Below are 22,665 nucleotides of genomic sequence, written 5' to 3'. Positions count from 1 at the left end.
GCCACCGAGGGGGTTTTCTCTTGGCTGCTTCTAAGCAGGAAGCTCTTGGAAAGCTTTTGGTCAGTGCTGTTCCCCTGGGAAAGCGTGGCTGGCTGGGACTCACTTCCTGGTGGAACTTGAGCTGTTCCTCTGGGACAGGCTTTGAGGTTCTCTTTGGATGACGTTTTGAACATTAGCATTGGCCGTCTCTTTGAAACTACAGAAAAGCTTGAGCCCAAGATGCCAGGCGCTTGGTGTCTTGGCCAACTAAGTGACCCTTGTGCTCCTGTTGCACGTCCTGGCTTGAACCGAGAGCTCTTTATTCCTCGTCTTTACCTGGATAGCATCTGTTGCCCTTCTATAAATTGCTTCCTGTGAGCAAACCGCAGGGAAGCAGTTTGCAGGACCAGAGGCTCGTTTTGCTTGTCACGTGTGGTAAAGCAGTCTGCTCACCAATGGTCCTCCCTGGGTTCTTTCTCCTGTCTTTGCTTTCTTTGGTTTTGGCCTCTGGTGCTTGCGTGTTGATACAGTGTGCTGTCACAGTGTGGCCGTTGGGCTTGTTTGTGCCAAAAGTTTTGCTGGTGCTTGTTTGGTGTTTTCCCCCTCTCATGGGTGAGCATGAACTTTGGCAGTGGGAGCGTGGGCAGGATACCATGGCGCTCAAAAGAAGAGCGGTAGCTGAGAGTGCATCCTCAGCTCCACGCATGGCTCTCCATCCTCCAGCTTCTGCCTGCTTCATTGACTTTTGTTTTTCTCTTCCTCTGCTAGCATATTTGGCCTGGATCTTATGGAGGAGAGGTCTGCATATGGCCCCTTGTTCGGTAGGTGAACGCCTTGCTCTTCTGAACACCAGTTTCTTGCCCTTGGTAGCTGTTTGAAGCAGCCTGGGAATGGAGAAGCTTTTGCGAGGAATGGTGTTGCCTGCAGTGGCCATAAGGGTTTGGTGCATCCCTTGGCTCGTAGCTGGTTCATAGGTTTGGGGTTGGGCCAGAGCTGGAGGTGGGAAGCAGGGTGAGGCGCCTAGTGCTTCCTGCTGTGCTCCACAGCTAGCATGGCGGGAGCTTTCAAGCATGCAGTTGCTCCCAGGCTCGGGGCTAAACTGATGCACATAGCTAGGATGAGGAAGGAGCTTTCCTTCTGTCTGTCTGCCTGCCAGAGCTTTTTTGGCAGTGGCTTCTCTCCCTTGTAGTCCCGAGCATTCATTTCTTGGCAGCACCTGGGCATCTTCCTGTGAGGAGTGCCTGCTGCTGTGGAAATGCCAGGGCACACAGGATGCCTGTAACTGCTGCTGCTGTTGTCAGCTGTTTGGGGGCTGAAGATGTTGCCTTAGCTGCAGGGAGGTGGGAAGTGTTCTGTTGCTTGTGGTGCACGGAGGAGATGTTCTGCATCTCTTTGGGCCCTAGGGGCCTGCAGTGACTCAGATTGTCCCTTCTGACCTTGCCCTGGGTGACTGTGGGGAGTTGTGGGAGGATGCCTGAGGAGATCCCTTGCCTGTGGGCAGGGAGGCAGGGAGGGAAAGGGGGCATGGGAGTTGTGGCGTGAGTGAGGCAGGGAGGTGGGCCTGTCAGTGCTCTAAGGCAGGCCTGGCTGCAAAAGTGTAGCTGTTTGGGTGGGAAGGAGCCCTGGGTGCAGGCAGGCTCGCAGGGGCGATGGAGGGAAGGTGCTGTGGCAGCAAGAGGGAAGGACGCCCACGGCTGTTTGCTTTTGAGCTCGCTCCAGCAGCTTGCTTTCTTGTCTGCCTTCACAGGTCGGGAGAAGGAGATTGCCCTCTTTGAAAGTGCCTTGGAAGCCTACGTGGCTCGTCAAGAAAGGCACATCCTAGCATTTGAGGGCATGCTAGGCTCTGGAAAGAGCCATTTACTCACGGAGCTTGCCTCTTTAGGCCAGGCTGCTGGCCACAGGTGAGTGTTTTGGAGAGCTACCTGTGGGACACTTCCCCTGCCCATCCACTGATGTTCCCGGCATCCTCGAGCCCCTCTGCTAGTGCGCCTGGCCCTTAGCCTGCAGCATCCCAGAAAAGCCTCCGGGAGCCCCTGGTTAGGAGCAGCTGCGTGCTCTCCCACTCCCTCTTGAGGGAGCTAGAGGTGGCTTGTGCAGTCAGTGCTGTTCCTCTTGCATCCTTGGGCCGGGCCCGAAGGGAAGGAAAGAGCCCAAGCTGCGTGGGCAGAGAAGAAAGCTGGGGGGCAGGGGCTGCCTGAGAAACGCTGCTTGCCCTCGGGCTTTCATCCCGAAGGCCCACTGGGGCAGCAAAGCCTTCCCTCCCGTGGTGTAGGAGGCAGATTGTGAAGCTGTGGAGTGGAAACACAAAGGCCCAACTTGCTCGGTCCTTGCTGCTTCAGCTGGCAAGTTGCTGTGCAAGGGGGGGAGTGCTGAGCGCTGTGGAGACACGGGGTCTGGTGGTGGCTCTGCCAGGGGCTTGGCACGAATTGCCCCTCTGTGCCCTTTCCTTGTAAGAAGAGGGAAAAGCTTGGCCCTCTGTGAAGCGCTCTGAGGTGTGTGGATGAAGAGTGCGTCTGGGGCTGTATGTCCAGAGTGCCCTTGCAGTCAGCCCTGGATGATGTGTCTCTTCTCTCCTAGTTTTGACTTGGAAGTCTGCAGCTCTTTGCATGCCTTTCTGAGTCTCAGTCCCTTTTGCTTTTGCATGGCAGGGTAGTAGCCGTGGAACTGACGGAGCTAAACCTGAAGCAGGTCCACTCTGCTGTCCGTATGGTGCTGGCCATGGCCCTGGGCCTCCAGGCCTGTAAATCCTGCGGTGCCAGACAGCTTGTCCTGCAGGCAAAGCTCCGAGGGCTGATGCAAGAGAGCAACTACTGCCTCCTCAATGAACTCTTCCTCGTTAAGGTGAGAGGCGAGACCCTCTCTGGCCCTGGCAAAGGGCTGCTTGTGAGCTTTTGTCATTCGGAGGCTCTGATGGGGAGTCGCTCCGCTCGCTGGTGGCAAGAGCAGGGGGATATAGCACAGGCTTCTGTTCCTGGGTGCAGCGGGGGGGCTCCCTCTTGGGGGTGAGCTCAGGTGCCAGGCTGGTGCACGTAGTTCCTGATGTCTTGCTCAGCACCCTGGAAGGGGCTTTGAAGAGCAGCTTGGAGGTGGGGCTGATGACCTTGTGTTGAGCTGACTGCTGCGTGAGTGGTCTGCTCCCTCCTGAGATTCCCATCGTGAGAGAACAAGCTCTTCACTCCTCCCACCCCCAGGAGCTCTGCCAGAGACCCTCAGGCCTCAGAGGGCCTCTGTTCTAGGCGCCAGGTGATGTCTGCCCTGTGTCTCCTTGCAACTGTGATGGGGAGAGGGATGATGCTGAGGCCAGGAGAGGCATTTTGCTGGGTTGGTGTTATGTGCTGGGTAGGTGTGCTGAAAGCCCCTGAAAGGCTGTTTCTCTGACTGTGCTTTTCTGGGCAGTTTCCCCTCTCGAAGGCGGTTTCCCAGATGAGTGGCACTCAAAGGCAACTGGAGCTGGAGGCGGTTTTGAAGAAAGTGCTGCAGAAGGTGAACTATTCTCTCCATCGTGGGTCAGAAAAGGAAAACAGCCCTGCAGGTGGAGGGTTCTGGAGGCGAGTGGTGGGAGCTGGCGGGAGGACCATGTACTTGAGTCATTGTCCTTCAGAGCCTAAGCACCCCTGCCCATACCCCCTGATAACTTTCCTCCCATAAAGTTGGTGGGCACATGCTTGGGAGAAGCAACGCTGTCTTTCTGTACCACCTTCCGTGAGAGACCTTGAAGTCTCAGAGAAATTGCAAGTCATTAAGATTCTGAATGCCTAAGTAGCTGGGGAGAGGAAAGGGACTTCACAGTGTTCTCTCGAGAGAGAGAGAGAGAGAGAGAGAGAGGCCAAAGTTGCTCCTGTGGAAGCTACTTGAGAACCCATCAGAATGCACCCAGAGCAAGCTGTTTGTTTCAGGCTGTTGAAGAAGAAGTCATCATATTTGTCATCGACAATGCCCACTGCATCGACTCTCTCTCCTGGAGTCTTCTGTGGAGTGTGCTCAGGGATGTCTCGATCTTTATGGTGATGGGCTTCGCTGCCGGTCACTGTAGAAGACAGAGGCTTTGCAAAGCTGCAGCAGACATCCCGAAGCTGCAGAAAACAACCTCTGTTCATCTGGGAGGGCTGAAGGCTTCCGCTGTGGTGCAGAAAGCCTGCCAGGCCCTTGGAGTTGCCAGCATACCCCAGGATCTAGAGACGTAAGTCGCAGGCAGGGCCTCTGAGCTCTTCCTGAGCGCTTGAACCTGTGCAGGGAGCAGAAGAGAATGAACCCCTAGAAAAGGCAGCGCAGGGCTTCTGGAAGGGCCAGTGCCTCTAGCCAGTGTCAGATGCTCACAGTTGTGAGCTGCGAGTGGGCAGCTGCCCAGGCACAGAGCATAGGAGGTGTCAGGCCGCCTGTGTTGCGCTGGAAGGTAGGAAGGAAGCGGTCCTGCACCCTGGCCTGGCTGAGGTGTGGCAAAGGCGTTTGTCTGTGTGGCAGGGCTGTGGGGGGTGATTCGTTGGGGCCTAGGTTCTCACTGGTGCCGGAGAGGATCTAGGCTGCTGGGGACAGGAAAGACGAGGCTTACTGCTCTGTGCCTTGGGCTCTGTCCACGATGGTTTTCCTGTGGATTCCAGCAAAGGCTGTAGCTTCTGGGTGGCTCAGATGCCAAAGCCAGTGGGAGTCGTGGCCCTTTCACAAGTGAGGTGGAGCTGTGGTGAAGACGTTGCTTCCTGCGTTACGCCCGCGTGGCTCAGCGCCCATCTGGAACGTGTGCACGTGCCTTACTTTGCCTGTGTCAGTGAGTGCTGGATCTGCTCCTTTGCAGGTTCCTGATGCAAAGAAGCTATGGCATCCCCTATTACTGTGAGGAACTGCTCTGCTACCTTAACTGCCACGACTTGCTCTTGTTCCACCCACTGGGGAAGGAAGAGAAACGAGAGGACAAGTGGGAGAGCCTCTTCAGTAAGCACCTTTGTGGCTGCCTGCCTAGCGGCTGTGGTGCATTTTCCACAGCACATTCTTGCCTGGGGGTTCCCCTGTGACCTAGGAACAGTCAGCTCTAGCAGCCATACAAAGCTTGGTGTGGATGGGGTGTGGGTCTGTACATGCCTTGCTGCTGGGACAGCCAAAGGAGAAGCTGGGGAGTTTTGGTGTCTTTGAGAGGCCAAGCAATGGTGCCGTGGCAGCCAGTTTCAAAGGAGGAGAAGAGATGCTGCCTGGCACTAAGCTAAGCGCTGCTCTTGTTTTGAACCTGTATGAAGCGGGGTGCTTATTCTGGCCCAGTATTGTGAGTCCCATGGCTGCAGTGTTCCTTGTGCACAGCCACACAGCTGGACTGATTCTATCAATGCCCCTCGGTGCCAGCTGCTGTAAGACCTGCTGGGGGATGAATGCTAAAGGGTTGAGGCTGGAGGGAGCTAAAGGATGTTGGGTGGGGAGGGATTTAGAGGAACGGAAAGAGGGCCAGAAGAGTTGAGTGGGTTAGTGAAAAAACCTGAAGGCAGGGAAAGGAAAATGGATCCCTGGAGTCAGCAATGTCTGGTCCGCCGCTGAAAGGAGAGCTCCTGCTGGGCCCATGATCTTCACTATATGGGTAGATGTCATTGGCGCACTTTACGTTCCTGCCCACACCCTAAGTGTTTGTTGGTCAGAAAAACTGTCTTCATCAGCAGGTGGGCCGAGGACTCAGGCTTTTCTGAGCCCCTGCTGTGCTTCTCCTCTGCCTCGTAGGCCAAAGCGTAGTTTGAAGCATGCGTCAGGAGGCAGGGAAGAGCAATTTCTGTCCCTGAGTGCAGTTGCTTAGGAAGTGCAATGTCTGGGGTCAGGGCAGGCAAAGGCAGAGCAGCATGACCACAAGCTGGCTTTGGGGATCCTCTGGTTAAAGAGAGTGAGAGATTAAACACAAGAGCCCTGTTAGGCACAAGCAGGGCACGTTTCTTTTGCCTGTAGCATGCCCCATGCGGGGGGGTTTTCATGGGGGCCTCTAAAGTGCTGCTGTCTGACCTGTGGAAAATCCCTTCCTTCTCACTTTCAGTCCCACTCCAAATTCTTGGGCTGCACTGGAGAACTCTGCTCTCAGGCAGACGCATGTGTGTTGTTTATTAGGCATTGGAATGTGCATGTATTTACCTTGGCAAAAGGCAAAAAAGGTCACTTGCAAAGAAGTCTGTCACCAAACCCACCCGGAGGCAAGGGACAGGCCTTGGAAACTTGAATGCCAAAGTGTGAATCCCCACAAAGGTGCTACTAAGTGAAGAAGGCAGTGGTAACACCACCTGGAGATGAATGCCAACCAGCTTGCCATGGCTCTGGCAGCAGCCCTGAGTGACCTGCCCTTTTGGATGAGCACTGGCAATGTGCCTGGCTCTGGGACAGTAGCAACACTGCTGCTTTCTGTCCTGAGGCGTTCCTTCCCCAGCTAGAAAGTCTGGAAGTTTTGATTTGGGAGTGTTTGGGAAGACTGCCTGGCAACAGGAAATGTTGGGGAAGGGCTCTGGAAGCAAAGGTATGCAAGGGCAGTGTTTTGCTCTTCTTAGCGACCGTGTTGGGGGCAGGCCGAGTGCATCTGCCCACCTAACGCAGGCCTTGTCCTAGCTAAGGTGGCTTTGGTAATGTTTGCAAGCAGGAAGTCATGACATGAATTGTCTCCCTTTGCTAATGGCTTTCTCCTGCTCCCTTGCTCCACTCAGCTTCTGTAATGGAGGCTTCAACCACTGCAGCAACGTGGAGCTCCAGCACGAGGAAGGACCGCAGGGTGTGCACCATCAGACCGGACGTGACCCTGCAGAACACCATGCTTCCCCCCACATTAAAAGGTGAGGGGCCGAGCCCCGCTGTGGCAGCTGGCGGCTGTGCTGGGTCCCTTTCCCGGGACATGAGCTGGAAACTCTGGGCATCCATGTGCTGCAGAGGTAGCCCTCTGCACTCTGGGACTCTGCTGGGAAGGTTGCTCTGGTCCCATTAGATTTTCCATGGAGAAACATGCCTGTGGCTGTGCGAAGTGTTTTTCCCCTCCTGGATGTGGCCCACCTGGGAGCGTGTTGTCTGCTCTCGGTGAAGAATAGGAGAAAAGAAGTTCTTGGGGCCACACTGTAATGTTTCGCTCTTCTCCGCGAGAGCAAATGCATTGCTGGGGAGTATTTGACTTGGCTCTGATTGAGCTTTGAACTAGGCTTCTCACCTTACTGTTCTGTTTGCAAGTTGTCCAGTTCATGCTGCTCTCAAGACACTGAACAGCAACCACAGCCATCTTGTGAATCTCTCTTTGCCTGTTGCTGTCTGGGCTGGCCCAGAAATCCCCCTTTCTAGGGGGTGCTGGATGGGAAGCTGTGAATGAGCATGGCTGCCCTCTAGATGAGCCCTGGCAGAATGCAGGTGGCAGAAAGCTCCTAGTTTCCAAAGTGTTCTTGTTGCAAGAGCTGCTTTGTCAAAGAAGGGGAAAGTCCTGTGTGACCAAGTGAAGGCAAGGGTTGTGGGGAGCTCTGAGTCGGCCTCAGTGGTGGGGGAAGGGCTCTCTGTCTGTGTGCCCTGTGGGCATAAATATACCCTAGAGCTGGCAAGCCACATCCCGGGATGTATGCATGTGTTGGATGCTGCCCTGCTCATCCGTGGTGGGGGAGCATTCGTTTGAGCATCTCTGCTTTCCGACGACCTTGTTTCCTGTGATTCGAGTAGGAGCAGAGCCGTCTTGAAGACATGTGCCCTGGGTTGTGATTGCCCAAGGGGCTGAGTCCCTAGGAAAGATGGGGAAAATCTACCATGTCGGGTGTTGCAGCTAATGCAGCCTGTGCAGCCTGAGCCTGGGGAGTGGGCAAGAGAGAGAGCTGTGGCTTGTTTTGGACAGGGATTGCGCTGGCTGAGCTGGACAGCATGAAGCCCTCGGAGCAGATGGTTCTGAAGTGTGCAGCCATCCTAGGGCCGCTGTTTAGCACTGAGCTGCTGTTCCACATGCTTCCCGGGTGGAGCAGGTCCAAGATGAACAAGGTGCTGAGTGACCTGGTGCGATGCAACATCCTGAAGTGGCTGAATGCTGAAAAGGTGGCAGAAGAGAGCAGTGTTCCCACCAAGGGGTCAGGCACCTCTCTGGAGGAGGAGAGTGGTAAGTGGTGGTAGCAGGAGCCCGGGAGCCCTGTAGGCTCCTGCTGCTGCCCCCAGCTATGTCCTTGGTGGGGCTCCCCAGAGCACGCTGCACTGCCCCAGTGGAAGCGTGTAATGCTCAGGGCACCGTGGGTGTTAGGGATGGGTTGTTAAAAGCTCTGACAAGTCCATTTCAGATTAGCCTGTGCCACTAGCTTTGTGCTGGAGGGCAATATTGCAGTGAGCTGCTCTGAGTCCCTCTGCTCTGCTGCCTGCAAACGCAGCTCATAGCACATGCAGGGAAAGGGGTATGAAAGCCCTGACATGCTTGCGCAGCCTCCCACAGTGTGCAGATGCGGGATTTTGTGCAGTGGATTTTTATTGCCCCCTAGCCCAGGGGGGAGCATAGGAGGCTGGGAGTGCCTTGCAGAGCGGGCAGAAAGAGCTGGCTGTGTCTTGCTTCTGCTGCTGGCAGCATGCCCAGCTCCCACCTGGAGCGCAGCTGCACACACTGTCTGTTGGCAGGGAGAGCAGGCTAGCAGCCTGTTGCGCTGGCCATGCTAGTCTGAGGAAGGCAAGCTGGGCCCTTTCGCTGTATGGCCGCGAGGTTCTGAATGCAGGAGCGCTGGTTTCCTGCCAAGGATGCACGCCAAGGCCTGTCTTTCATTGTGCAGCTGTGGCGTCCCTGAGCTCTGGCCCCAGCTCTGGCTGATGGGAAGCCCCGTTGCCTTTCAGATGCCCAGAAGTCATCCATGGACGAGACCAAGAAGATGGCGAGGCTGCAGTCTGGTGTGCTGGCCTTCTGCGCCCCGCTGCTGCAGGAGGCTGCCTACGAGTTGTGGCCGAAGGGACAGGGGGTGGCCATGCACCGCAAGTGTGTGGCCTTCCTGGAGAGGCACGTGCACAAGTGCCAGTGCTGTGGCGGAGGGGACTTTGTTGCCTTCCACCGCTTTGCCATCGGCAGCACCCAGGAGGCAGAGAGCTGTGAGGACCATGGCAGCGACTGCTACTGGCGCAGCTGGGAGGCCTCGCAGGCAGCAAGCGAGGAGATGAAGACGGATGAGCTCCCCACCACTACGGGTATGCTCTGTGCCATGCTCTGGAGCCTGGGCCCTGCCCACTGTTGTTGCACACATAATTGCAGTGCTCCTCTATCTCAAGGCCTGCCTGCAGAGCCATTTCACACAAGCTTGGGGATGCTTTCAGTGCAGGGCAGCTGCATTTGTAGGACTAGTTCAGTTCTCCACTGAGCACAGGTGCGCAACAAGAGACATGATGTGGCCACAGCGTAGAGCCTCTCTGCCCTTGAGTGTCCTGCTGCGTTTCCCCAGAATTACAGGAGAGCAGCCCATCTCCTTGCAGAGACCAGAGCCTCGGGGTGCACCCACGGCTCAGCAGGCTGAGGTGTATTTGCTAGTGCGTCTAGTACCCTTGGCCGAGCTGGGCTAAGTCTGGAGAAATAGCAGCCGCACAGTGAAGGCAGATCTCAGGGGAAGGGGCCGGGAAGGGAGGTGCCGTCAGTGCCTTTGGCTCTCCTCTCCTTCTCTTAGTGCTCCAGAATGGCAAGAAGCAGCTCTTTGTGCATATGCAGGCAGGAGGTGTTTAACCCCGTGCTTTCTTTGCAGATGCTGCAAATGGTGGGCAGAAGGAGAAGAGTTTCTTGGAGGAGACTTTTCGGTGAGGAGACAGGGTTTTGAAGATTATTTTTGAAGGCAGTGGGCTGAGGGTGTGCAGAGGGGACAAGTGGAGTCGCACCAGCTTGGGCTGCTGGTTGTGACTCTGGCTTAGGAAAGAGCAGGCCCCCAGCTGTGGGAGCTGGCTTGAGATGGCCATGGAGGTGAGCATCTTTGAGGAAGCCTGTGGGATCCCAGTGATGCTAGTCACTAGAGTGGAGCAGCCCTGGCTTTCTAGCTGTTCGAGAGCAATGTTGCAAGCTGTGCAGGGGCAAAGCAGCCCTTGGGAGCAGGGTGGCTTGTAGAAGGTGACCGAAATGCCAGCTGGTCTCTCTGGCTGCCTAAAAGAGCAGTGTTCCTCCAGAGCAGGGTCAGCAAAGGCCCCAACAGGATCTGTGCTCATGCCTCCTTGTTACAGCTGTAGCCAAACAAATAGCTTGCCAGTGCTGAAAAGGGGAGCTGCTGCTCCTCATGCCAGTTCTGCCCTGCCTGAGCACACTGTCGCTGTGCTCTGGGGCCCCGGGGCTCCTCCCCCGAGTGCCCAGTATATTGGTCGACATCACTGCACTGGCAGGGAACGAATCTTGCCAAAAAGTGCCGTGTCAGTGAGTTGTCCTGGCTTTGCTTGCCGTTAGGGGAGAGCCAAAGGTCTTGAGCAAGGAGAGAAGGCAAGAGTGGAAGGGAGGAAGGAGCACAGCGGGAAGACAGGGCAAGGATGGGGGGTCCCTGCCCACTCAGGAGTCGATGGTGTCAATTGTAACCTGGAATGCCCCAGGGAAACTCTGGGTGCAGGTCACCGTTGTGTGGGGCAGAAAGAATGAGTGACCGAGCTCACTCAGCATGCCTTGGAAGGCTGTGAAACCCATGGCCCCCGCGTGATGCCTGTGTGCACGTGGCCTTGTGCTGTGCTAGAACGTGTCATTAGTGTAGGCTGAAAGAGCAGTGTTGGTGATGCTAGTGTTTTCTTTGGTGTCTTCTTTCTCCGTGATCTTGTCTCTGACTAGAGCGGCAGAGCGGTTTTTGGCTAAGACCAAAGGGATCTGTAAGGTGCCCAGCAAGACCCCATGGACCCACGGTGTCGTGTGTTCCTGCAACTGCAAGGCCATCGTGGAGCTGGTGCTTGTGCCCTTGGCTCACCATCACATGGCAATGGGCAACGATGCCAGAGCCTTTTATTATCTGCTGGAGGGTGCGGCTGCCTACTTGCACGTCTGCAACAACTACCTGGTGAGTTGCCCTGCTCGCCAGAGCCCCTTTGCCCATGGCGTCCTCTCAAGTGCCTTGCCCTGAGCAAGCCCATTTCCCCACTGCAATAGGGCATGCCTGGGGGCATGCCTTTGTGGGGACTCGGGTATGAATTGCTGGGGTCAGGCGCAGAGTTTGCCTCCTGTTTGCCTCTCCTGTGGCAAGAGAGACAGGGCAGTGAAGCAGGCCCTTTGCGCAAGGTGCACCTCCAAAGAGGTGGTAGGAGGGAGTGCTTGTGCCCGTGGTGTGAGAGGCAGCGTGACTGTGCTCGGGTGGGCATCGCCGGGCCAGATGCAGGCCCTCCTCAGAGAGATGCTGGAGGCAAGCGGGAAGGATGGGGCTGGAGGCAGGCTTGGCAGCGATGCTCAGCTACTCTGTGTGTTTGTTCAAAGGCCTTCCTGACCCTGAACAAAGCAGAAGCGCTGAGGAACTCGGTGGCTAAGAAAGGAAATGTGCTTGCGTGCTTTGAAGAAGCCACCTTCCTGAGCCTCCAAGGGGAGGTAAGGTGACAGGGAGGTTTTTGTGGGCTCTGCTGGTGGGTGGAGTTGGATGCCTTCCTGGGGGTTGGGGGAGGCTATCCCTGGCATTTCTAGCCACGACTGCTCTCAGCAGCCTTTCCTGGGCCCACTTCGCCCTCCGGCCAAAAGCAGTTGAGGTTCTGGCCTTGATTCCGCCAGAGACTTGCAATTGGGTGTCTGCTGAATCAGAGCCCTTTGGGACCCTTCCCAGCATCCTTGCTCTCAGCGTTCCCAAGAGGGCGGGAGGCTCAGGATTCTCTGCTGTGCCTGGGGCTGCTTGACTGACTTGGGGTGACCTTTCATGCCAAACGGGACTGCCTTAAAAGCCCTTTTGCTGTGCAGGTCTGCTACAATATGGGACAAATGGAGCTGGCGAAGAAAAAGATCAGGAAGGCATTGAGGCTGCTGAAGAGGAAATTCCCCAAGACCTCCACTGGCGCCTTCTTGCAGTTTGTGCTGGAAAAGTCCGAGCACGCCTCTCACAAGAAGAACAAAGACTCCTCCCTTCATCAGGAGGCAGGGTGAGAAGCAGAAGGGAAAGCGAAGGGAAGGAAGAGCCATTTCATAGCTGGTCGTGGGCATCTAGGCCCCAACCAGCCAAGGTTTAAGCCCAGGCTTTGCCTGATGCATCGGTCTTAGCAAGACAGAGGCACGAAGTAGCGAGGTTTGGGTAGAATGGGGAACGACGGAGCCTGACATTCCCGTGTGTACAAGCATTAGAGCGAGGCATGCATTTGCGTAAAAAGCAGGCTTGTATCGTGAGGGCTGCAGCTGCGTTTGGTGGTGCTGCTGAGAGCATTTGGTTTGCTTAAAGGCAGTGCAGATGCTTGAGCTTGGGACCAGTGCTCTGAGTGACCCATTTCTGATGAGACACTGGCAGGAAGGCCACGCGAGCAAGTTTGTCCGATTTTTGCCCTGCACTGCAAGTCTCCCAGAGCAGGGCTGTATGTCAGCACGTGTTATGTGGACTGTTCTGGTGAACGTGTTTCCAAAGGCTCTTCTACGCATAAGTGTGGAGGCTGTGGGGTGTGCGGGGGAAAGCAGCTGAGGGAGCTGGAGGCTAATGAATGGGGAGCTGGGGGTTGTGATGGGGAGCTCCTGGGGCATTGGCATGGGGGCTGGTGTGAGTGGGAGCAGAGAGGTGTTAGCAGGGAGTAGAGGCTGGAGAGGGGAAGGGAGTGCGCTGGCGGGAGCAGGAGGTGGGCCTGGCGGGGTAAGTGGAGGCGAGATGTGGGAATGAGGAAGCTCGGAGGCTGTAGCCAGGTGCAAGCCTCCCGTGCAATGACCCTTTTCCTCCCAGGGCCCAGCTTTGCTTGGCCTGCCTGGGCTGTAGTGCCAAGACACCCTCTTTAGCAGTCCTGTTTCCTCAGTGGTACTGCTTGGTTCTCCCGCTTGCATCGCTGCAGCCCTCCTGCGAGGAGGCGCAGCTGCCTCCTCCGTCCCCCTGCTTCCGCCATCCCGTTGGACTTTGCACTGTGCAGCTAGTGGCTGTGTCCCAGCAGTTTCCCTTGTGTGGCAGGAGGGAGAGGCTCCCCTGGCTGTTCCGGCAAAGCCACTGCCTGTCCTTACTGTGGCAGCTCTTCAGCCTGGAAAGCACTTGCAGCAGCCGGAGGCTGTCCCGCCTGGCAGGGCTCATGAAGGTGAACACGGCCGAGGAGTCCGAGGATGCGAGTCACGTGAGTGCCTTCTCTCTGCAGCAGCAGCAGACCCCTTTCTGACATAGCTCCTTTCCCCTGGCCTGGCAAGAGTACCACCAGGCCTGCCCCCAGCAAGAAGAGCCCAAAGATGACAGAGATGCACGTGTGCCTGCACTTTTCTGCATGAACTTCCAGAAGACGTGGGTTGCTGTTCCTTTTGGTTGTTCCTCTCCTTGGATTTGTTTCATAATTGTAAGCGTGGAGCTGGTTCTGGTTTTAAGCCAGCACCACTTTCTGCAGTCTGTCGTTTCCTTGTGGCTCTTGAGAATGCTTGTGTGCAACACACGGGGGCCCCTGCCTAGACACGGCTGCAGTTAGCAGTGGCAGTAGCAAGAGCCATTTGTCGGATGGGTGAGAGCCCTGGGAGTACAAGAGAAGAGAGAAGCTGGCAGTTGGGTTTATGGCCTGTCCCCTCTAGGCCAGAGAATCACCCTGGAGAGATTCAGTCCTGTGCATTGTCCTGTTTGGACCCTTCTAGGTCCTCTTCTCCTACCTGGAATATGCGCTGTGCTGCCAGAACCTGGGCTGCCGGGAAGAGTGGCTGCAATACGGGCGGACGGCCATGCAGCTTAGCGCTGACGTGCAGCTCTTTGGAGGAGGGGTATTAAACACTGCCAGCTTCGCCCAGGCCCTGTCCCATCTGACCCTCAGCCTGGGAAATCTGCCCCTGTCTATCGACGTAGGTAGGTACTGCCCCTGCTGCCTGCGAGGAGGAGTCTCTGCAGAGAGAGCCTGTGCGAGCCTGCTTGTTTTCTTCCCAGGCTATTGCGCCGAGAGGCTCTGCATGCAGCTGCAGAAGCCCGACCTGGACTACGTGGTTCTCAGGACGCTCTTCACAGCGCTCTTTCTCCAGATGAGGTAATCATGGTGCTGGAGAGACTGCTGGTTGCCCAGTGTCAGGGGGCTGACCTTTGGGTGCAGAAAAGTCTGATGGAGAAACTTGGATGGAGTTGTGAGAAAGAGCAAAGAAGGGAAAGCGAGGCAGAGAGGGATGCTGGGAAGGGGAGCAGAAGTGTCTGGAGGTGCTGACTGGGCTCCCACCCCATGGAGACGCTCCATGGAGGCTCATCGTGTTCCTCCCCAGGTACCCTGAATGTGAGGCAGTGCTGCGCAGGCTAGAGAAGCAGGTGTCTGGAGAGCACAGGATCGTTGGGCAGGCGTGCTTCTTCTCCTGCTGCTTAGACCTCTTGCTTGATGCTGGTGAGTCCTCAGTGATCAGGTCCCGGAGAGCCAGGAGGCTTGCAAAGACGCCCACCTGTTTCCTGGTCAGGCAAGACTGCCATACTGGACTTGTCGGCCAGAACTGGTGGCTTTGTCCAAGATTTAAACAGGCAGAGCCCCCCCAGGGCAGGCATAAAGGAACCGGCAATACAAGACTTGTGGAGTATCTTCTACCCTTTGGAAACACGGAAACAATTGTGCTGGCCAAAGTGGTTTTTCTCCTGATATAACAATGACCCCAGAGCCCCCAGCAATCCTTTTACTTCCTCGACAGAGTCCTTGGCCTTTTGGCTGTGTGCATGTGTGTTTGTCTCTTGATTTTTTTTCCCCTCCTTTTTTTTTCTTTTTCCATTTTCTACATGTGAGCAAAGAGCAATTTCACAAAGCTTTAATTATCCCCTTTCCTTGCTGTGTTTTGAGATTGCCCTTTCTGAAACCTCTTCGACTCACTCTGCTCTGGCTTCCCAGGAAGCAGGCCTAGCAGTGCTGGGATGTGCCTGAGCAGAAGGCACCTAAGAGCCTGTGCTCTGGGGTCCCTGTCATTGCTGATCAATGGCAGCATGCCTTTGTGCAGTGGTAGAAAGCTGCAGCTTTTGCAATGGAAAATGCTCTCAGGGCAGTTGTGAGTTCTCTTTTTTCCTTCCTGATGTTCTCTGCCCTTGCCTTCAAGGGCATTTCTGTGGAGCTTGAAGAGCTCTGAGGAGCTAGGGTAGAAGTTGAGCCCTTGCATCCTTCCTGTGCGGTTTGCTTGCCCTCTGAGTGGTTTGCCTGCCAAGAACTTCCCCGGCTGTGCTTGAGCCTTCTGCTGCTACAAATGCCTGAGGCAAGTCGAGGCCGGGGAGGGAGGTGCTGCTTCTCTGAGACCCATTTGTATTGCAGGGTGGCAGTACAAGTCATTTGAAGAGTGCAGGAGCTTCGTCGAGCAGAATGAAGCCAACTGCATTCTCAAGTCGCAGAGCGGCATCCTGCTTGGACTGTATTCATGCCTGGCTCTTTGGTAAGTTAGAGACTTGCTTTGAGCACGGAGAGGCTCAGGCAGTGATTGTGGCAGGGAAGGTGGGAGCTCTGGCCTTGTCACATCCCCCCATCGCATGTCCACCAAGGCGGCCATCTCTGGGGCACTGTGGCGAAAGGGGCCGGGGGAGCCGTGCACTGTGAGCAAGGTGGCAAGGAGCCCCGGGATGTGCTTCTGTGGAGCCCTGCCAGGGAAGGATGACTGGCGGCATTTGGCCACAGCCTTCCTTTTCCCCTTTTCTGCTCTGAGTGATGCTAACCAAGAGGAGCTACAACACACTGCAGTTCACCCCCCCATGGCCCCAACACGGCCCCAACATGCCCCCAGTAACTTCCTTTTCCTATAAGATGCATTGCCTCTGAAAGCCAGCTTGGGGCTGGAGGGTATAGCCTAGGAGACCTTTTGATTACTTCCTCATCTCTACAAAATGTGTGCGCGCGTGTGTTTGTTTCTCTGGACAATGTAGGTTTGCAAGGCTTGGGCAGTGGGACAACTTCCAGAAGCCCTTTGAAAAGGCCGAGAGGCTGCTGAAGAGAACTGGTGCCTCCCTTGTGGCCAGCCAAGCGTGCAGCCGGCTCCTGGAGTGCCACAGCCTGGTGCTGAAAAAGGACATTGAGCACGGATCGGCGAGGGCCCGTGAGAGCCGCACCAGGGCTCTAAGGGTGAGGGATGAGGAGGAAGGGGAGGCGCATGTTGCAAGGGGACTCTAGGGAAAGCCGTGTTGCTAGCAGCAGTGGGTTGACCTGTGCGGGTCGCAGCAGCCATGACAGCATGGAGTCAGGGCAGTGCCAGAGGGTAGTGGGTTAGAGAGCAACATGGCAAAAGACTCCTCTCACAAAGGTGTCAGCAAGAGATGGAAAAGAAGGCAGTCAGGTGAAGGCGTTCTTCCTGGGCATGTGAGAACTCCCTTGTGGGAATGGTCGGCAAGAGAGGAGAAGAGACTTGCAGAGCCATGAGCTAGTGAGCTCTGCTGAAATGCCCGCTCCGTATGAGGTCTTAGGGCTCAGGAGAGATTTGTGCGGCATCTCAGCCTTGCTAGCTGTGCACTCCTTGTCTCTTTAGGGCTGGTTTTTCTCTTTGGGGAATTGGTGGCCTTCTCAGTGCCAAGCCGTCGCTGAGCTCTGTGACTTCTCCCAACGTGCTTCTCTGTTGTTTTCTGGGCAGCTTGCGGAAGAGGTTTTCTCTCAGTGCTCTACAAGCCCCGTCTTCTACCCCAGAGTCTACCACCTGCAAGCCTACATTTTCCTCATGCTGGGGAATGAAGAGCAGAGCCTGTTGTGCCTCAAGCAGGGCCTCCAAGCCTGTGAAGACTATGGCAACCTCCTGGAGAAGACTTGGCTGGAGATGAGCACTGTAAGTACTTCATCTGTGCCTTTGAGGTGCTTCCTGGGCAGAGGAGCATGCTGTAGCAGAAGGTGGGCCAGACTGTGCTCCAGCAGGTACACGTAGGGAAAGCCCCCAGAGAGCTTCAGGGGCATGTGCTGAAAGTCCCTGGTGAGCTGGTAGGGGCTAGTAGCCCTGCTCAACAGGAGGGCAGAGACAGCTGCGATGTACCTCCCCCAGGTGGGGCTGGACTGACACCTGAGGAAGCAAGATGCCTCCTTCCCAGCATCTCTGCTTGGCTGAGGAGTGGTGAAGTTGAATCTTTCCCTGTTCCTTAAGGCAGCTCTGGGAGGCCAGGATCAACGTGTGCTGAGTCAAATTTGCCTTCCCTCTCCTTCTCCTCACTGATAGACTTTGGCAGCGCGGCAAATCGGTTGATGGATGGAACAAACTCCTGAGAGAGGCCTTGGTTGCCTTCCCAGACAGAAATGACAGCTCTGGGGATCGCCTGCTCTTCTCAGCTCTCACTGTGGCTTTTTTTCTTTTTTTCTTTTTTTCCCCTTAGGAGTCGTGGTTCACTGGAAAAGGCCCCACGGGAGATTTGTGGCTGAAGACAGCTCCACATTTTCCCCAGCTGAATCAAGCAAAGCCAGAGGTCTATAGCTCCAGGTACCTGCTGAAGCTGCCAGCACTGCAAAGGGAAGATCCTTTTCCAGGAATTAAATACTGTCCTCATTAGTCCAAACGCTTCTTCTTTTCCTTCTTCCTTTACTATATTTTGCATCATGCCTCGTTCTCTCCTTTCCCACAACAATGTTTGCACAACAGAAGATGAACTGAACCAATATGTACGCAATTAGTAAGGTCAATACCTGAAACAAAATAGTCTTCGCTGGTGTTTTAAGCGTTTTCCCAACCCTCCTGTCCATGGTGGGGCAAAGGCAACTCTAAGCCACATTTTGAAGAGTTAGTTACACTAACCCCTTCTTGGGCAAGATTTCAATCCAGGGTAGCATCCCAAGTCCTCCAAAGGAAAACTGGAAATGGCTGTATTGAAAACAGTCAGAGCATTTTGAAGTTCTTAGCAGTCAGGCTTCCATCAAGTGAGGAATATGATAAATAAGGCACAAAGCACTGCAGAGAAGGTAATGCTCTGGGGGATTAGTAAATTCCCATAGTTTTATAGTTGTTGCCATGGGTTAATAGTATTCCTTCTTCCTGGGGAGAGGTAAAACATCGGGCCATTTCAGGCCTGTCTCTGTGCAAATCTTCACCAATTTGGTTCTCCCGCTGGAGTTTTACCTTTCTGCAGCCCCACGGGATTGGGGGTGATAGGCACAAGGCAACTAGAAGAAGCCTCCCAGTCACTGGCCCTGGTCCTCCTGGGCGACTTGAACCATCCCAATAGCTGCTGGAGGGACAACACAACAGGACACAAGCAAGCCAGGAGGTGCCTGGAGAGCATCAATGACAACTTCCTGACACAGGTGATAGAGGAGCCACTGGGGAGAGATGTTCTGCTTGACCTCGTACCTACAAACAAGGAAAAACCCCGTTGGCCAATAAGCAGGGCAATAAGTAGGGTCGCAAGCCTGGACTTCAGGAGAGCAAACTTTGGCCTCTTCAGGGACTTCCTTGGAGGAATGCCATGGGTTAGGGCCCTAGAAGGAAGGGGGGCCCAAGAGAGCTGGTTAATATTCAAACATCACTTCCTCCAGGCTCAAGCTCAGTGCATCCCTAGGAGTAAGAAGTCAAGCCAAGGGGGCAGGAGACCTGCATGGATGAGCAAGGAGCTCCTGGCAAAATTCAAACAGAAGGAGGAAGTATACAGAATGCGGAAAGGGGGACAGGCCACTGAGCAAGCAGTTCTTGTGTGCAGGATGAGCTGTTTAGGGCTCTAAGGCAGGGCAGTACTGGGGTAGAAATAGCATGCTGGGCGAAGTGTAGAGGCCTGTAGAAGTGGAGAGGCAGGCCAGGGCATAGAGGAGTCGCAGCCTGGGAGAGTAAGGGAAGAGTTGCCCAAAGGTCCGTAACCTGCAAGCAGAGGCGGCAGAAACAGGAAACCACCAGCAGGCTCTGCCAGGGACTTGCTCTGGGCTCTTCCCAGCCCACAGGGAGCCACCAGAGGCTCCCGTGCACACCAGGACATGGCAGCCTGCAGTGTCACTCTGGGTGACGATTCATCTTGCCACAGTTTCAGAGGAGCACTCAGCATCCCTGAAACTCTTGTCCCGCCCTTTATAAAATACTTGGCGGTTAGAAGTAGTTCGATCACACTGGAAGAGCCATGCTTAAATACCTCTCTCTCCAACAGCAATGCACACCTCCAGCAGAAGGTTACACTCTGTCTTTTCAATTTAGGTTTGACCAAGGGCCTGGCAGAAAGCAATAAGGACACTGGTGTCAAGCAATATTGGAAACAAAATGAAAATGTGGGCCCTAAAATGTAAATCGCTTGAAAAGACTAGGCATGCAAGCATGTGTTCACCTCCTTCTCCTTGCTCCAGAGAAGACTGTGCCCATTCGTGCCCATCCTTTCCCTTCCCTCCTTAGCAACTGCAGGAAAAGAGGAAGCTTTCGGAGTGGGGGGAACAGGCCCGGAGTAACGACGGAGTCTCAATATGAGTATGGTCGTTCTCCCTTTATTAGAGCTTACACAAAGTATATATATCGACAAGCAATATGCATGCGTTAGCAATAGTTACATGATTGGTTACAGTTTCTGTCCACGCGCATAAAGCGGATACATGATTGGTGCAAGGTTGCTGTCCACGCTCCGTCGACATTTATGGAACCTAGTTCCGTCCAGACTTGTTTACCAGTTTTGTGAATACCTTCTTTTGTAGTGCTCAAGGCCGCTGCAAGGCTCGCTCGCCTTGTCCTACATTCCTTCCCTTACCCTGAGAACGGGATTGCTCATCCCAATCAGATCATGCCCTCTCTCACTTAACCATTCCTCCACAATTCCCCCTTCTTGTTTATGAGCAATCCAAGTGTGGTGCACTACTTTTAGCAAAGCGTTCTTCAGGTAGCGTAGTACTACACAAAAGCACAAGCGTACCACTACAAGGATTAGTAAGATGCGTATGCCTTCAGTAAGCAACTCTATTATCCACTGTGGCAGATTTCCAAACAGGTTAGTTCATACCTTCAAGATCCTCACTACCATGCCCTTGAGCTGCTAACAAAAATCAGTTGCAGCCCTATTTTTCAGAAGAGCATGTCGCAGGTTATTTTAGTCCACTAGTAGGTTAAGGCTGCGGAATTAGCTCTTGAGGATCCTAAGGTAGCGTAGCACTTAATGCATTAATAAGCGCAGCACTACAATTATTAGCAGGCATACTGCTGTTACACCTCCCCCTGCTATACTCAGAAAATTCGCTTTTCGCATACTGCTGGGAATTCCTACTAGGCAGGTTCTAAAGGGTTGTGTAGCAGAAGCAAGTGACAGACGAAAAGCGTGTTGCCCTGTTCGCCCAGGTAACGCACAGATATTGTCTGTGTTCAATCTTGTGGAGAGTCATTACCACTGGGAACAGCATTCCCAGAAGCAGGATCTCTGTCTGCTTGTTCGCTAGATGAGTCATGGTGAGTCAAGACAGGCTTCACGTTCTTGCTGGGTACCCACACTGGACCACGATCTGTGGAAACACACATATAACCTCGACCATTAAAAACAACAGGGGCGGGCCCAATCCATATTCCAGAGACTGGGTCCCGATACATTACTGTAAGCTGTGGTAACGTTGTTGTATTATTAAACTTAAGATTTTGGTGGTGAATGATTACCGGGGGTTCCTCACGGTCGCCCATGAGACAAAGATAATTCAGGGTGAAGAGCGCACGGTGCAGCCTCTGCTGTGCGTCCGTCTCCTCACCTTTTTGCTTTCTGAGATAGTCTTTTAAGACTAGATGGGCACGTTCTATGAGCCCTTGCCCAGTCGGTGAGTGTGGAATCCCGGTAACATGATCAACCCCCCATCGAGATAGAAACATCCTAAGCTTTTGACTGACATAGGCAGGTCCATTATCCATTTTTATGCGCTCAGGCACGCCCAATATGGCAAAGCAGGCCAACAGGTGTTTACACACATGATGTGCCTTTTCTCCGGGTAATGCAGTTGCCCATATCATTTTGGAGAAGGTATCAATGGTCACATGCACATACTTTAATCGGCCGAACTCGGGAATATGTGTGACATCCATCTGCCATAATTCTAGAGCTTTTAACCCTTTTGGATTTACCCCAAGCCCAATACCTGGGCCGTGGTTCCCACACCTTGGGCAAGCCTGCACAATACCTCGGGCCTCACTCTCTGTCAGGCCAAATTGCCTTTTTAAGCCCTTGGCATTGTGATGAAACAGGTCGTGACTTTGCCTAGCCTGCTGAAACTTGTCCATAGGGGGTAGATGACACGCTGAGCTAACCAGGCTGTCAGCAAGCTGATTGCCTTGGCCTAGCCCCACATCCAGCTGGTGACTACGAATGTGGATAACACAACAAGCTGCTGTTCGTTGACCCAGCACAGAGCGCAAGGTAATGAACAGACTTCCCAACCTCGGGTTAGATGTTTCCCTTATTAAGGCGTTCTCCAGTCGTGGTACTATCCCTGCTACATACAGCGAGTCAGTCACTACGTTTAGAGGGGTACTCAACCAATTGGTTAGAGCCCAAACTACCGCAGTTAACTCCAAAGTCTGAAGGGAATCCCGAGGCTGTCCCTCCATAACGTGCTGTTTCCATTGTTCACCTTCTTTCCACACGCATGCGGCACGTCGCAAACGCTTACCTGCATCCGTGTAGACAGTAACGCCATCTGAAAGGGGTTCCCTACTTACTTTGGACTTTTCTATCCATTGATTTCGCTGTAGCACCTGCCATAACTTTCCCTGAGGCTGACACGAATGTACCTTACCACAGAAACCTAACAGAGCATTTTGTATGGCCACAGCATTTTGGAGCCACCACTCTAGGTCAGCCATGTTAACAGGTATACTGATATCGTTCGGCTCTTGACCACTGATCTCTAAGATTCTTGATCGCCCTTTGCGTATCAGTTCACCTACTGCTTCAGTTCGGGTCTGGACACTCGTTTTTGGTTGTACACTCAAAAATACCCACTCCAAGATGTTAAATACATCTCTGTGACTTTTGCTTTTGTCAGTGGCGTCTGGCAGAACTGGGGAGGGAGGCTCCTCGCTGCTATGTTGCCACTGACAAATGACCGCGTATGGTGAGTCTTTTCCATTGCATATGAGTAAGGATATGGGCAGGCTCAGAAGGCGTCACGAGGACCATGATAGATGTAGTTTTTCCGCAATGCGCTGCAATACCGCATGTTGCTCAGGTGTCATGGTAATCTTGTTAGCAGGATTTGCACCTCGCAGCAAAGCTGTCAGGGGTGCGATATCAGTGTTGGAGATACCGACACAATGCCGCACCCATTGGATGTCACCAAGTAAGGTTTGGACATCATGCAAAGTACATAATTGAGTCTCAAGCTCTGTTTTTTGGGGTCGAATTTTTGACTCTGCAATGGTCCATCCAAGATATTTCCATGGAGCCGTGCGTTGGATCTTTTCTGGTGCAATGACAAGTCCCTTTGTAGATAAGATGTCGCTTAATTGTTTTAATGATTGTTCCGTAAAAGGCTCTGCCTGACAACAAAGAATGTCATCCATATAGTGGTAAATGATGGTGTCCGGCCATTGATTTCGGAGTGGCTGTAGTGCCCAGGCAACATAAAGTTGGCACAAAGTCGGTGAACTTTTCATTCCTTGTGGTAAAACAACCCACTCATAACGCTCCGCGGGTGCAGCCTCGTTTATTGCTGGTACAGAAAAGGCAAAGCGTTGTGTATCTTGAAGGTGTAACGGGATGGTAAAAAAGCAGTCCTTCAAATCGACTATCAGTATATGCCACCTGCCTGGTAGCATACTGGGTGATGGCATCC

At 54.1% G+C, this 22,665-nt stretch overlaps 1 pseudogene; it reads left to right on the top strand.

Moving 5' to 3' along the window:
- Positions 1-22,441, top strand: part of LOC106493881 (adenylate cyclase type 10-like) — a 28,956-nt pseudogene extending 6,515 nt beyond the window's left edge.
- Positions 22,442-22,665: the final 224 nt, after the last annotated feature.

Source organism: Apteryx mantelli, unplaced genomic scaffold (assembly GCF_036417845.1).
Source record: "Apteryx mantelli isolate bAptMan1 unplaced genomic scaffold, bAptMan1.hap1 HAP1_SCAFFOLD_33, whole genome shotgun sequence".
Taxonomy (NCBI): domain Eukaryota; kingdom Metazoa; phylum Chordata; class Aves; order Apterygiformes; family Apterygidae; genus Apteryx; species Apteryx mantelli.
The sequence above is the reverse complement of the archived record's forward strand: the minus strand, read 5'-3'. Positions and strand labels throughout refer to the sequence as shown.